Raw genomic sequence first — 15412 nt, 5'->3', positions numbered from 1 at the left:
TTGCGTCAGTAGGACTAGCTGGTAGAATTAGGGTTTGCTAGGGTTTGCGTTTCTTTTTGGCTTTCAGTTTCTTTCTGCAAGTAGATTAGTTTCCTTTGAGTTAGCTTTCATCCATCAATTAAAAAGCTTCTTCTAAGAGCTCATAGAGGTTGGCTTAAGCCTCTAGCGGACTTGTGCCAGCTGACCAAGTGACAGCTGCGGCAAGAGCTAGTACTTGTGCATACAGCACCGTCGCTTCCAAGTTTGTTACGAACTACCGGGTTGATAAAATTAAAGAAGGGAGTTCCAGGAGTTGTAGCATTATTGCTATAATACTGGGGCCCACCATATTTTTGGCGCCGTTGCCGGGGAAGCATCAGAGTATTGGTGATTGCTGCTTTTCTTCTATTTTCCACTACAACATTCTGCTAAGTAGTTTATTTCATTTCATTTCCGCAAAAGTAGAGTATACATTTCCCGCTTTCATATATTAGCATTTCAATTCTGCAAGTGTAGACTAGCATTTCATTCCTGCAATTTCATTTGAGCAAAATAGATTAGTCATTTCCTGCTGTCATTTCAATTCCGCATTTTCATTTCAGCAAGATAGTTAGTTGCAGTTCAATCTATTTTAGTTTTTGCAGGTACAAGCAGAAAAAAGAAAAAACAACCAAAAAGATTTCCTTTCATGCCTTGTAGGAGTAGAGATAATTTAGAAAAATATTTGCACAACACCCCCCATTGCTTCACACAGCCAACCTTCTCTCTTCTTCGGTGGCTGTGATTAAGAAGAAGCCCTAGGTGGACATCAAGGCATATTTAAAGAATCTCTAGAGGAGAAGAAGAAGGAAACATTCCTCTGGAGCAAATGGCTACAAGCAGAATTGTTGGGAGCAGTACCTTGTCCAAAAATGAATTTGAAAATCAGATGGAAGATTTCAAGAGCGAGGTAAGGCAATTTCTTGCCATGCAACTGGACACCTTGCGGATCCAAAAGAAGCAAGAAGAAGCCAGGAGGGCTTTGGCCATTTTTTGTCCTAGGTGCACTAGAAAGCATCCTAGGAACGAATGTCCATTGTACTCCATAGAAGTGTGTTTTGCCTGTGAAGAATACCATCCTACAGATCAGTGCCCTTTCTTGCCCGGAATCAAAGCTGCCTATCAGAGGGCTAAAGGAACCACTGAACCACTCTATTATATGAACCAAAGGAGGCCACATGGAACTAGATCTTACCAGCAGGAACTGCAAGGGGCATCCGAGACCTATTATGACCCCTATAAAGCCACTTTTATGCATTCTTGGGGTCCCCCTGCTCATCTTTCCTGGTTCACACCTCCTCCTTGTTCCTTCACAGATCCATATTATGCCCAACCAGCTGCTCATTCATTTCACTCTTATGCTCAGCCACAGCCTCAGTAGAATGCACCTCATCAGGGGTGGAGGCCCCAATACAACACTCCTCCCGCTTATTTTCCTTCACCACCTACTCATCCACAACCATCGCCTCCTCCTCCACCAAGGCAGCCCCAAATGTCTGCCCAACCACAACCCCATCCACATCCATCTCAAATATACACCCCCACTCAGCTACCCATACCACCATTTCCAAACTTGCCCATTGGAGTAGCTAAACAAAATTGCAATGCTGAGACACAACATGTCCAAATGACTCCTCTTGAGCTTAATGATCTTCACCATAGCTCAAGAAGAGTATTGCAAAAAAGAGACTATATTGAAAGCATTGAAGGACCACATCAGGGAAAAGAAGATTTAGAAGAGGAAATCAAAGAACCATGGGCTACACTTGATGAAGAGAAGAGATAAGAATTAGAGATCGAGAGAGTTCCCTCATGGTTACCATCAAATCCTCCATGTACTCAAGAGAAAGATCAGCAAAAAGAGGAAGATGAGAAGGTCATGATAGAAAGTGACATGAAGAATGATCTAGACCAGCAAAAGGACCAAGGATATCAGAGCTATATTGAGATATGGTTTCAGACGGTCACTAAGTTGCAGCGGTACTATCTTCTTCAGCTATGTTTGATCCCTTCAAAGTCAAATCATTTGGTCTCTGAAATCTGGATACCTGTCAAAGCATGCATTTCAAGCCTTCACATCATCTTGTCTCTAATCTCGATGTGCACATGGCTCCATTGGAAGTATTCTTACACTTGAAAATGATTTTGTTTTTCAAGTAGAGTAGGATAAAAAAAAAAAAGAAAATAATGAAAATAAGAGAAAAATAAAAATCTAAGGTGAAAACCTCCTCGGAGGCGCCTTACATTGGCTCATTGATTGAAAACCTCCATGAGGCGGTCAATGGGTTGGGAAAAAAGAGAAAAGAGAATAAGATCTCTGGGTGAAAACCTCCCTTGGAGACGCCCAGGGCAGGTAATTAGGGTGAAAACCTCCATGAGGTGCCCTAGTTGTTTTTCAAAAAAAAGAAGAAAAGAAAAATAAATCTAATTTCCATTGAATAATCTCAGGTTGCAGCAATGACATTGCAGGTCAGGAGGATCACTCAAAACAAAGACAAAGGAATTTTTGTGCCTTCTACAGGAAGTTCTGTATTTCTATAGGAAACATCCTGTAGAACCTTCAAGCGAGCCAGATTCGATTTTGGAAGGGAATCTAAATCTTGGAATCTGTTGGTTAGGCCTGCAAGCACCTCTGTGTCCATCCCTTTCCTTTCTCCATCATTTGTCCACCTCATTGTGCTTCTACATTGTGCTTCTACAGGAAGTTCCTGTAGAAATTGTAGGAAGCTAGAAATGGATTTCAAAAAGGTGGTTTGGCGAACATGGTAGCTTCCTCAAGGGTTCAGAAGTCCTCCTGCAATCTTCAAACTCCTCCTCCATCATCTCCATGCCTGCATCACAACCCAAGCTCAATTTTTCATACCATGCAACAAAACTACAAAATGCCTTGAAGCAAAAATACATAGAACAGAATTTGTTTCTTCCATAACTTGAAAACCATGCATCCATTTGAAAAGCCATTTTACAGGGAATTGTATAGGGATGATGGCAACATGCCCGAGCAGTTTCAGACCATTCCGATGTACGATTTCCAAGAAATCCGTCTCCATCACCATCAGCGATTTTTTCATTTTCTCCATATCCGTGCATCTGTTTCAAAACCTGTTTCATGGGGAGATGCACATGGGTGATAGTGGCCTACCCAAGCAGTTTCAGCGAATTCCGATGCACGGTTTCCGAGAAATTGATCTCTGAAATCTTTAGTCATTTTCCATTTTTCTTAAAATCTGTGCATCCATTGATCACGATTTTGCTATGGGAGGTGCATCATGATGATAGGAACATGTTCGGAAATTTTCAGATCGATCTGGTTTACCGTTTGGGAGCAATGGCGAAAACAAATTCCAGTCCTGTGAAAATTCAGCAGCAGCAGCTTGAAGGTGCAGATCTGAGCGTGGAAATGAACTCCTGCAGCATGCATCCAGCGAGAGGACACCTGCACAAGGAAAACAACCAAAAATCATCAGCCAAGCCACCATGCAACCACATAAACAAATGCATGCAGCAAATGAAAGATCTCAGCACTTCACAGCAACCACGCACAACTTGCAAGTACGTGACTAAACTCATTCCTCTAATTGCATGAATATAATTTAGAAACTGCATGAGCAATGAGATGGTCGGGATTAAAAAATCGGTAGCCAGCTAACTGACCACTGTCATCCAGTTCAATAGCACTCGGTGGGTGAATGAGACACGTGCGCTCAGCCATCTCATGAGGGAATCAGAAAACAGGTAGTGATGGATAGTTAAACTTCAGCGTGATTGATGGACGAGATTACAGGTAGAGAACAAATAGTTAAGCACTGCAGGGGACCAACAGTTTGCATGGGCCAACGCACGTCTTTGCCACCTCACCACAAATCACGCCATAATTAAAAATGCTCGGCTGACTCTCACCACCTGCTGATTAATTTGCACTTGCAACATTCTTAGCTGAAGGATGCATTCTCTGCTCCCACAATCGGTTAACCTATCATCCTTCGCTGATTTTCTTTTTTGGCCTGTTCAAAATTCTCCCGCATACCAAGATCGTGCAGAGGCGCAGAGACATTCTACAAAATCCGGCCAACATTCTACAGGAAGACGTTTTACAGGAAAGTACAGCAGAGTCTTCCAGAGCAGAGAAGCCCAAGTTTTTCTTCATCCAGTTTGAAGCTTGAAGAAAGGTAGGCTCGAAAATACCATTCCCATGCATGAAATTTTAAAAGGTGGTGAATTAGCTTGTTTGAAGTGGGGAAAATTGGAACCAGTCTGCCTGTGGGTCAAGAACGATGGTTTGCCGATATAATACACAGAATTTCTTTTGAATGGTGCTGCATCATATTCACCTCCATGGTTCCTGCCAAGAAAACTCTCCCCATTTTAAATGGCAAACCGCTGTAATGCTCACCTGTGCACATATCCAATCTCTGTTTTGCAATTGTTACATGGTTGGTGTAAAAATTAGCTATGCACTCTGTCTGTGAGAGCTTAATTCTTGTTGATCAGTCGAGTTTTCGGGCAACAGCAGTATTATAACCCGAGAATTGGTGAGAGGAGAGATACACAGTGATGAAACCCTGTCCTAAGAACCAAGGAGAAAAACCACATACGAATTTCCACCTTAACCAGAGATCAAGCCAAAAATAGGGTATTTTCACCATGCCTGAAGGGTTTATCAGAAAGGAACCCTCGGACTCCAAGGAGTTGAGAGAAACTCCTGAGGTGGTAGGCCTATTTACATGTGCAAAGTGGATGACCTTTTGTGATAAAATTCAAGGTCACGATGATGAAATCACAGAGGAGTTCCTTAGGTCCCTGCAGAAGCCAAAAAGGAATTCTTGCTACCAGAAGAGCAGTATTCAGAGGATAAAAATGGGATCTGGAGAGCTAGCCTACAACCATTTTGAGCGAAGTCAGCCTTCAAATTATGAAGTATATTACCTATGAGGGGCAATTTAGCATTGTGTATGGTTATCACTTCCGCTTGTTAACAGAGCTCAGGCACACGATGGATTTTCCCTAAAAACAAAAATTGAGCATTCCATACTTCCTCCTATAGTCATTGGTTGAGTGTAGCACGAAACTGAAGGAGGGAACACCAGACCAGCTGGCCCATCATGGGCTTATCAAGCTCCTTGTAGAAGATGCCCTCCATACTTATATTGTCCCTATTTCTTGGGAGGTTTTCCACAATATGTCCAAGGGTGATGACATCCAGACTCTGGCCGAAGAATTCACCTCATCCAACAGCAAGGACAAGGAGCACATCGAGGTAGAGAGGAAAACAAAGGGGAAGAAAGCTAAGGGTAAGAAAACTCAGGGCAGACCATCACAGGAAAAATCACAGGAGAAGCCACAGGAAAAGCAAGAAAAGGACACGCTGTTGAGGCAAGCGGGTGAAATAAAGACACAAATGCCAAAGGAGAAGCGGTTGCAAACCCGGGCAAAGAAGACTGAAAAAGTACAAACAAGTAGGGACACACCCAAGGCAACCACAACACAGGTCAAGGAGAAGGAACCCCCAGCCAAGCAGACCAAAACAGTTGAAACAATTTCTACAGGAAGCCAGAAATCAGCTACAGGACTTTCTATAGGAAGTCCTGAAAAAGGGAAGCAGAAGGAGAACTCGGCCGAAATCCTAGCTAGGGAGGCAGCAGCTGTGCTAGCCGCCCTAAGTACCTCTCCCAAGCCGAAGGAGAAGTGAAAGAGGGAGCTTCCACTATATTTTAAGGCAAGAAAGGGCATGCAGATAAGAATTGGCAGACCCCCAACCACAGTCAAGGAAGCAAATTGTCATTGAGGACACACAAGCTAAACAAAAGGAGGGGCCTCCTTCAAGGATGTCCATCACCTATGAATGAGGAAGCCAAAAACCTTCATTGGAAGAGAGAGAATCTAGATAATGGACTCAAAGACAGTTCTACAGGATGTTGAAACTGTTCTACAGGAAGTTGAGAATTCTCTAGGAAAAGAAGCACAGGTAGTGGGAAGAAGCAAAGAGAGAAGCATGGTTTCATGACAGAGAAGAGGACATCACTTCAGAAGCTTGGCATGACAGGGAGGCCACCAAGGCCATCAAAGATGAAGAGATAGATTGGTTGCTCAGAGGATGAGCAACACTTTCAGTAGGGAGATGATGATGAGCCCCAAAAATGGATAATTATTTGGGCTCATTCAACCTCCCAATTCGGCTTAATCCACCATTCTCATTAGTTTATTGCATGTTTTTTATTATATTTATGTTAATAGAGTGAATTGGGTTAGTCATTATGCCAACAAGTCTAATGTGTGCTTTGTGTAGCCTTTTTGGTCAATTTGGGGACAAAATTGAAGGTTTTAATGAGCACTTGGCAGCCAAATTCGTGGGAGAACAAGAGAGAGGATTTGTAGGAAGGTGTCCCCTTCATTTATGGGCCCTTACCTCGAATTCTCCACCATCAGCTCGGAGTTCAAGGGCCACCAAATCAATTAACGCAAGGGCAGCCAAGCAAGTCAAGTAGGACTGCTGTTAACTACAAGTTTTGGGTAGCCGAGTCCCTAAAGTTTAAGAGGACTGTTGGGGTCCTCAATTTGTATAAATAAGAAGGCTTAGGGCCTCATTTTGGTTAGCTAGTGGTTAGTCATTTTTGTTAGCCAGTAGTTAGTCCTTTTGTATTCATTTTGTAGTCATTTTGTAGTTCAATTTTTAGGCAGTAGATTAGCTTTGCTTTCAGCACATTTTCAAGTTCTCCTTGTGGACAGTTTTTGGAATGTAACATTTCTTTTGATCAATAAAGATGAATCCAGCTTTGCACCAGCTCTAAATCTCTCTTAGGAGGCTGTAGCTCTTGGGGTTGGGCCCATCTCAAGCGCCCAGTACCTCCTTTGTTTACTTTCATGTGTCTTTGTTGCATTCTTAGAATAAAATCTGCTATTTAGATTTAAATATTGTGTTGTTATTTAGGTTGCTTTTGATGATTAAAAAGGTTCTTCATGTTCAGATTTACTTGATAGGTTAATCACAGGGAATATATTCAGAAAAAGGCTACCAAGTACTTTGGATCTCACCTCCCCTTCAGTGGAATCATGAGCTGGGACCAATGTAACCTTGTTGCCCACAAAAACACATTCTTTGCTTCACCATGCAATTAATAGTGTTGGATTCTTAGTTGTCGAACTTGATATCAGTTTTGATTGCATGCTTCAGTTTATGATTGCTTAGTTGCATAGTCATTTCACGTATTTCATTTTGAATAAACTTCTGTTCATTTCCTTTTGTTGTTAGGTCAGATTAGAGTAAAGTAACTAGGTCATAGGTTTTATAAGTGTTTGTTTGGTCAGTTTGAAAAACCGCTTGCAGAGTACCTGTTATCCTTCCTTACCTGTCCATACTCCATCTAGCCTACCTACTTCACCCTTCACTCAGAACCCTTACCTTACATTTGCCTCATTCACTTACTTTCCCATGATTCTCATCTTCTTGTGCAACATCGTTTCATCCCTCCTTAAACAAATCTCACCATCCACGCCACTCCTCAACTCCATCTTCCAAGTCTTGAACTCCCCTACACCCCTATTTCACCTCCATACTCATTCCTCCACCTTTTTCCCTCCATCCATGCTTCAAAACCCCATTTCTGAACATCCTGTAGAAAAATTACAGAACATCCTGTAGAACCCCTGCAGACTTCCTGTAGAAGCTCATAAACGCGGTTTCTTGGCAGCCAAACTTTGTGAAACTCTCTGCAAGGGTGTTAGGGACCCCTTAGACCCTCTCTGAACCTTCCCAACGTTTCCCAAGCATTTCTCCTCCTCGATCCACCTCTGCACAGTAAAAAGCCAGTTAGAAGCACATGCATGATAATTCCAACAACTTGAACAAAAATACAAAAAGATGTTTTCTTCAGATAGAGGTAGTCTAGACACATGTATTTTACCTTCAAAGAAGTAATGGCATCTCTTTCAGTAGTTTGCATGCTCTCCTTTGCGTCAGTAGGACTAGCTGGTAGAATTAGGGTTTGCTAGGGTTTGCGTTTCTTTTTGGCTTTCAGTTTTTTTCCGCAAGTAGATTAGCTTCCTTTGAGTTAGCTTTCATCCATCAATTAAAAAGCTTCTTCTAAGAGCTCATAGAGGTTGGCTTAAGCCCCTAGCGGACTTGTGCCAGCTGACCAAGTGACAGCTGCGGCAAGAGTTAGTACTTGTGCATACAACACCGTCGCTTCCAAGTTTGTTACGAACTATCGGGTTGATAAAATTAAAGAAGGGAGTTCCAGGAGTTGTAGCATTATTGCTACAATACTGGGGCCCACCAGTATTCTTCTCTTATGGTCAAATTACATTATATATATATATATATATATATATATTAGAAAACAAAAGTAAAATTAATACTTAATAATTCAATAAAATTGAGATAAATTAGTAAATTTACAGATGGAAGTTTTTGGACTCCGGGTTTTCACAACCCATGGTTTTTCCCGTGGCATTCTTCTCTAATGTAGTCTATTTAAAGTATTATTGACTAATGTGAGACATTCATTGTAATAAAAGTTTTTAGCTAGATCAAAATAAATCTTAATTTCTACAACAAATACCATAAACCCGAACAATTTTCATATCCGATTTGGCAAGGAAAACCACTCAATAAAGACACACTACACATAGACTTGAGCCTTGAAATATTAGATTTTTTAGATTGTTTTGTATGTTATTCATTTTATTTTATATGTTTGAAATTTTACTCTGAGTTTGAAAATAAATGTGAGCATGAAAAAAAGAAAATCTAGTGTATGTAGTCTTACATTTTGTTTATATTTTTTTTTCTTCATTAAAATTTATTAGAGTTGCTCAGTTTAGACTGTGTCAACCGTTGGTTTTAACCTCCGCATGAAAATTCACTGGAATATGTCTCTCAGATGTTCATAACAACTTAGTTTAGATACAATTGTTATTGAGTTTTATTTAGGAGATCGAATGATAACATTAAAAATAAAATTAAACCAAGGATAGTTAATATCTTCAACTCCTGCCAAGATAGAGTTATATATTCTCAATAGGTTTTACAGTATGACAGAGAATCTTATTAGGTTTACGATCTAACAACGAAGCTTCAAATAGACCGTCTTAACTACCAAGCTTATATATATCAAACCAACCTAGATCCATCTTAACTCTGAATCTATTAAGCACCGAGAGAGATTAAATCTCTTGAGGTGCAAACATTTCCTCAAGTTTTGCACTAAAAAAAAAAGTTTGCACCACGAGAGATTTGATCCCTCTTGGAACTTAATAGATTTGGAGGTAAAATGGATTTAAGCTGGTCTTATATTTAAATAGAAAAGATGAACCAATCACCTTTCTTTTCGAAGGCAACCCATTAGAGATAGTGACAAAATACAAATATCTCGGGGTTGACTTCCAATATAAGCTTAGTTGAGAAACTTGTAGGGAAAAAAGGATATAGGGAAGATGGAAAGCCGCATACTTACTCCAAAACAGGTGCAGAAAAGCTAAACTTTGGGACTGGGAAGCCAAAGAAGAAACTTTTGGTTTGCTAGTTACGTCGATTGTTTTCTACGGTTGTGAAGTATGGGGAAGCAACATGTCAACTTGCAGTTGAAGAAAACCAAAAAGAATCTAGAGGCAACTAATTACTAGCAATCATAAAGTAAAATCCATAGCCATATGAAATTATTTTAGATGAAGTAGGTACTTTTCCATTAGATACGACAATGATAATCAGAGTAATAAGCTATTTAAAGAATGCTGAAAACATGGATAACCTACGCTGACCCAAGATAGCTACGAATGAGGAGTTAGACCATAGGAAGAAAACATGGATGAAGCAAAACAAGAAGTGGTTAACAGAGTATCAAGTTGCATGAATGTCCTAACACCAAGGAAGTAATAAAAAAAATTGTATTTGAAGAATTTAGGACCGCCATGTGAGAAAACATATTTAGGGGCAGCTATTAAAGGAAAAGAAAGGTTGTTAATTGCACCGTTGAGGATAGGATCACATCACCTTAGATCTGAGACCGGTAAGTGGAGGGTACCAAAGGAAGTTTGGGAAGAGAGAACTTGCATATTCTGCAATAAAGGTGTGGTGGAGACGGAACGATATTTTGTCATGGAATGTGTGGCCTATGAGTATATCCAAATTCGATATGAAAACAGTTTAAAGGTCAACAATGTGCACCACCTATTTGACGAGAATAGGACAACCAGATTGCTAGCCTTCTAGTTAGGATCCATAGTAGAAGATCCAACATCAAAATGAGTATGACTAAGGGCTACAATTGTTATTCTCTTGGTCCGTTAGGCTATTCAGCCTCATGCATGTCATTAAAATCAATTAATCAATCAATCTTATATACATATTTTTCTTTTGCATTAATAAATTGCCTCGAGTGGTCATGTTCATTGGGATTGTAAAATATTCCCCTCTTTGAGGGCTTTAACCACATAAAAACAATGGGGTTATAAACTTTAATGTATTTGTACGAGTGGTTACTTTAGGTGTTTGTCCTATGTGAAATACCCTATTTGGTCAAACATCCCAGAATTAGGTACCCTAGTTTATGTGGGAGAAGCTTAGTGACGTTGAAATATTCCTCGAAATCTCTCGCTATATTTCTGGAAACAAACCACTTTTCTAAATTTTTGTCCTTGGCATTGTTTTTGAGTTTTCTGAAAAATGCTATTATATTCAAGATGCAAAGGCAGGAAACTAAAATTATAGTCTCCACAACTTTCTAACTCCATACAAAGTGATTGGTTCCAGGTTTTGAAGGACATCTTACAAATGGCAATATGTCTAAGTAATTAGCATAGCTATTTTCAAATGGACATTCGAAAACCACAAACGACTTTACTACATCAATCATATTCCTCCATTCCAAAGCTAAAGTCACACATATATGACATTACTAAATCTGAAAACTCTAGTCAAGCGTGGTTTATGCCCGCTATAGCAACAATACATTTTGGCTCTTTTTCCATATTCCCCACCTCTTCCAACCCGCCTACAGTATATTGAAGGGTTGAAAGATTCTATGTACCAATGAATCATCAAATTAAAAAAGAATAAACTAGGGTACTGAAAAGCTATATTATCATACCTCCTCACATGGTTGAATACCTTTGTAAAACAATGGGATTTCACTGTACCATGTTTTGAAAGTTCACCATACCATTTATCGGTATCTGACATAACAGAAATATGACAGTTCCACTTTTGAAAGGTGCAAACAGACTTTATACCTTAAATCATGGTTGATAATCTAGACGATAAATTATTTTATATCTGTAGAAGCTTGAGACTTCCATTTCCTCGTGATTGCAAATTATTATCGAAAAAAGTGTCCTGCAATGTGTATCCTCACTTAGTATTAGGATATATAATATAGATCATTGTATTATCTTGTACCAATCTTAAGAACCCTCTGTCATGGCAAAAATCACAAAAATAAATAGAATGAAGCGTACAAAGAAAACGCTAGATTGCAGTCGAGCAAGGTAGACTGCATATTGATGATCTCTGAAAATAGCTCCAAGATTGTAAAATATTTTTCAACAACTCTAATCTCTGAAACTGCAATACCTGTTAACCGATGAACCCACAGGTATATACAATAAAACATAGGAAGGAGAAGGCACACATAAGCACGATCAGAGGAAAGAATTTCAAACAGTTAAGAAACTTAAATTTTATACATAGTCCTTGAATCTTCATTAGTTAGTCCTCATGTTGATGTATTTGCCATTCAATCGATAATGTTCAGCCTGGCCATCCTCCAGAAGAATACATCAAGCGCAGCATTGGTACTTTCATGGAGGTTGATGGGGTTCTTGGCTTCTCCTCCAATTTCAATGCAGATGAGGATCTAATTCTTTCCTTGGCCTCGGCTTGTGATCCAACAAACATTGTCTGCTACAGCAGTGCTTGTTTGGTCTTCTTGTCTTCTTTTATGGACTAGGTTTCTTCTTCATCATCTAGGATTCACCCTTTGTTTGTTTATTTTTTATTATTTGTCCTTCTACTAATCTAGATTCTTGTTTCTCGTCTTTCCTTTTCAGAAGATGTCCTTTTACTGCTCTAGATTCTTTATAGTATAATTCGATCTTCATGCAAGACTGTTGAAAGTGTTTTTCCTTGATTACACCTTTTGCATCCTATTTTTCACAAACGTCATAGGCTCATACATAGGTCATGGTCTGGAAACACTTCATCAGAAGATTTATATCCGTTGTGTGCCCCAATTAGCCCGCACCGATAGTTTCCTCCAGATAAATGCATCAAGCTCAGCATTGGTGTTTTCATGGTAGATGATCTGGATATAGGCTTCTCCTGTGATTTCAAAGCAGATGAGGGTCTAATTCTTTTCTTGGCCTCTGCTTGTGATCCAATCAACCTTCTCTGCTACAGGTGTGCTTGTTTGGTATTCTTGTCCTCTTTTATGGGCTAGGTTTCTTCTTCATTTGTCTAGGGTTTACCCCTTCGTTTGTCTGTTGTTTTGTTATTTGAACACCTACTAATCTAGATTTTTGTTTCTCAACTTCCCTCTTCAGAAGATGTCCTCTTACTACAGATTCATTTTAGTATAATTTGGTTATTATGCAACACTGTTGAAGGGGTTTTTCCTTTATCACCCCATTAAACTTTGCATCTTGCCTTTTAAAATTGGCATAGACTCATACATAGGCCATAGTCTGGGAAACACCTCATCAGAAAACGTATATACGTTGCGTACCCCACTTAGCCCTCACCAATAATTTCCACAAGAACACTGCCCATCCTTGAAATGATGAAAACGGCTGGCATCTCTCACAACGATTTCTCGCTGAACTGTGTTAGAGATAAACTTGATGGCAGTGTGGCAATCAACACATACACGAAGGTTTTTCATAACTCGGATGGTTGTCCGAGGAGGTGTTGAAATAATCCCAAAAGCAATTGCCAGCTTTTCACTGTGACACCAAAGGAGAAGTTCTCTTTGCTCTTCCTCTACATCAAGCAGCACAGCATTTGTGCCGGGTACATATCCTGCTTGTTTAATTTCCTTAGCCAGCTTATCCAGCATGGCGTAAATCTCCTCTTTGTGTGGGTGAGATTTGTCTCCTGAAATAAATACATGCAGACCACTCTTGACCTCAATCCAGCTGCATCCGGGCTGTTTTTTTAGTCCGTTGTTTTTCATTAATTTCCTCACCTTAGCTACACCATCCCACCTACCTAAGGCAGCATAAGTGTTTGACAACAGTACATAAGTGGCGTTGTCTTGCACTTTCAACTGCAGAATCTGTTCTGCTACACGTCCTGCTAGCTGTATGTTTCCGTGGATTCTACAGGCACCTAACAAGGCCCCCCATACAGCAAGATTTGGTTCGACTGGCATTCCGCGTATGAATTCCTCTGCCTCGTCCAGGAATCCAGCGCGGCCAAGAAGATCAACCATGCAGCTATAGTGCTCTACTTTTGGAGTGATCCCATGCACTTCTCCCATTGAATTGAAAAAATGACGACCTTCATCTACTAGTCCGGCATGGCTGCAAGCAGAAAGCAAACTAACATAAGTGATTTCATTAGCTTTCACGTCTGCCTCTTGCATTTTTTCAAACAATTGAAGGGCATCCTTTCCTCGGCCATGCTGAGCGCATGCTGCAATCATTGCAGTCCATGAAACAACATTCCTTTCGGACATTTTGTCAAACACTTCCATAGCATTTTCTATACTCCCACATTTAGCATACATATCGACCAGAGCACTCCCAACTATCAAATCCATCTCAAATCCAGTCTTGACAATGTGTGAATGGATCTGCTTACCATGCTGTAAAACCGCAAGATTGGCACAAGCTCTGAGAACACTAGCAAAAGTAATTCTATCTGCCTTCATCCCAGAACTCTGCATTCTAAAAAATACTTTCGTGGCCTTGTCGCTATGCTCGTTCTTAGTTAATCCAACAATCATTGCATTCCACGAAACTGTGTCTCTTACAGACATTTGATCAAATAGTTCAAGTGCTTCATCCAAATTACCCCATTGCGCATATCCTGCAACCATTGCAGTCAAAGACACAGTATTATGTTCAGGCATTTTATCAAACACCTTGCGTGCGTCCTCAATTCCACCACATTTAGCATACATATCTACAAGAGAACTGCCTACAATTATATTGGATTCAAAACCTGCTTCAAAGAAATGTCTATGCACCTGTCTTCCAACCTGTAAATCACCGACAATCCCACACGCCTTGAGGACACTCACAAAAGTGACGCAGTTTCCCCTAATAGCTTCACTTTGCATTTGGAAAAAAAGATTCAAAGCGTCTGCACCTCGCCCATCTTGGGTATATCCCGAAATCAAGGCAGTAAAAGAAACCACATTTCGTTTAGCCATTTTGTCAAACACTTGGCGTGCATTCTCCAAACTACCGCATTTACCATACATGTTAATAAGGTGGTTTTGTAGGAAAAGTTCTTGCTTCAATCCAATTTTTACAATGCGGGCGTGGATAGTTTTTCCTTCTGGTAATGCCCCTGTCTTGGCGCATCCCTGCAATAGTGATGAATAAGCTTTGGAGTCAACACACATGAAGTGGCTATTTATTTTTGGATGCCTAATGTTCGGTTTCTCTCCCAAATTATCTTCATGTTCAGAATCCTTCTTCTCGATGTACTCGAAATTTCGATTACAGGATGAAACGTAGTTGTGGATGGCAAGATAATTTTTCGTGTGATCGAAGAGGTGGGCAGGAATATAATGCGAATGGCATTTTATACTGTATTGGATTAAAAGAAAACGCTTCATCGTATAGCATTGTAAATGCAGAAGACATTATTTCTGAGATCGAACTTCCTCCATCGCCTCAATGGAGATCTTTCATTCATATTATACAGATTGCGGCGGAGCTATCGGCTTTTCTACCGGGTTAATGCATGACGTGAGCCAAGGTCATCCACTTCAAAGGAAAGCACCATCGCTCCTCGCTATTGGCCAACACGCATGGCGAGGCGTATTTAGCAGGGTATCGAGCCATTAATACGCCGTGCAGTGTATACTGGAAAATGTACCTGTTTCGATCTACAGTGGGCTCCCGTATTTATGGTTCAATAGATTTGGAAATATTGGTATCAGTCTTGGAATTTCAAATCCGTTAAATGAAAATGTCATACAGCTTTTACATTTTTTATGCTTTTTATTTTAGTTTTAATGTGAAGGTCAACCTTCCCTTATTTACAATTTATTTTTCTACTATTATTTTTACATTTCGACTTTCATTAATCTCCTTCCGAAAATGGTGTTTTATTTTTTTCATAAATTAACATGGGTTTTAAGATATTATTCATATCTTAATATTGGATTTATATTTTACTTAAAAGGAAAAGATTATATTCTATTGATGCTTAATAATTCGATGAAGAAGA

At 39.9% G+C, this 15412-nt stretch overlaps 1 pseudogene; it reads right to left on the bottom strand.

The window, feature by feature from the left end:
* Positions 1-11403: 11403 nt before the first annotated feature.
* Positions 11404-15116, bottom strand: LOC149173183 (pentatricopeptide repeat-containing protein At4g14050, mitochondrial pseudogene; annotated as a pseudogene).
* Positions 15117-15412: the final 296 nt, after the last annotated feature.

Source organism: Pinus tabuliformis, chromosome 4_2 (assembly GCF_031772625.1).
Source record: "Pinus tabuliformis cultivar Carrire ecotype Pingquan chromosome 4_2, CPIR1, whole genome shotgun sequence".
NCBI classification, from domain to species: Eukaryota; Viridiplantae; Streptophyta; class Pinopsida; order Pinales; family Pinaceae; genus Pinus; species Pinus tabuliformis.
Note: the sequence above shows the minus strand (reverse complement) of the source record. Positions and strands in the feature narration are given on the sequence as shown.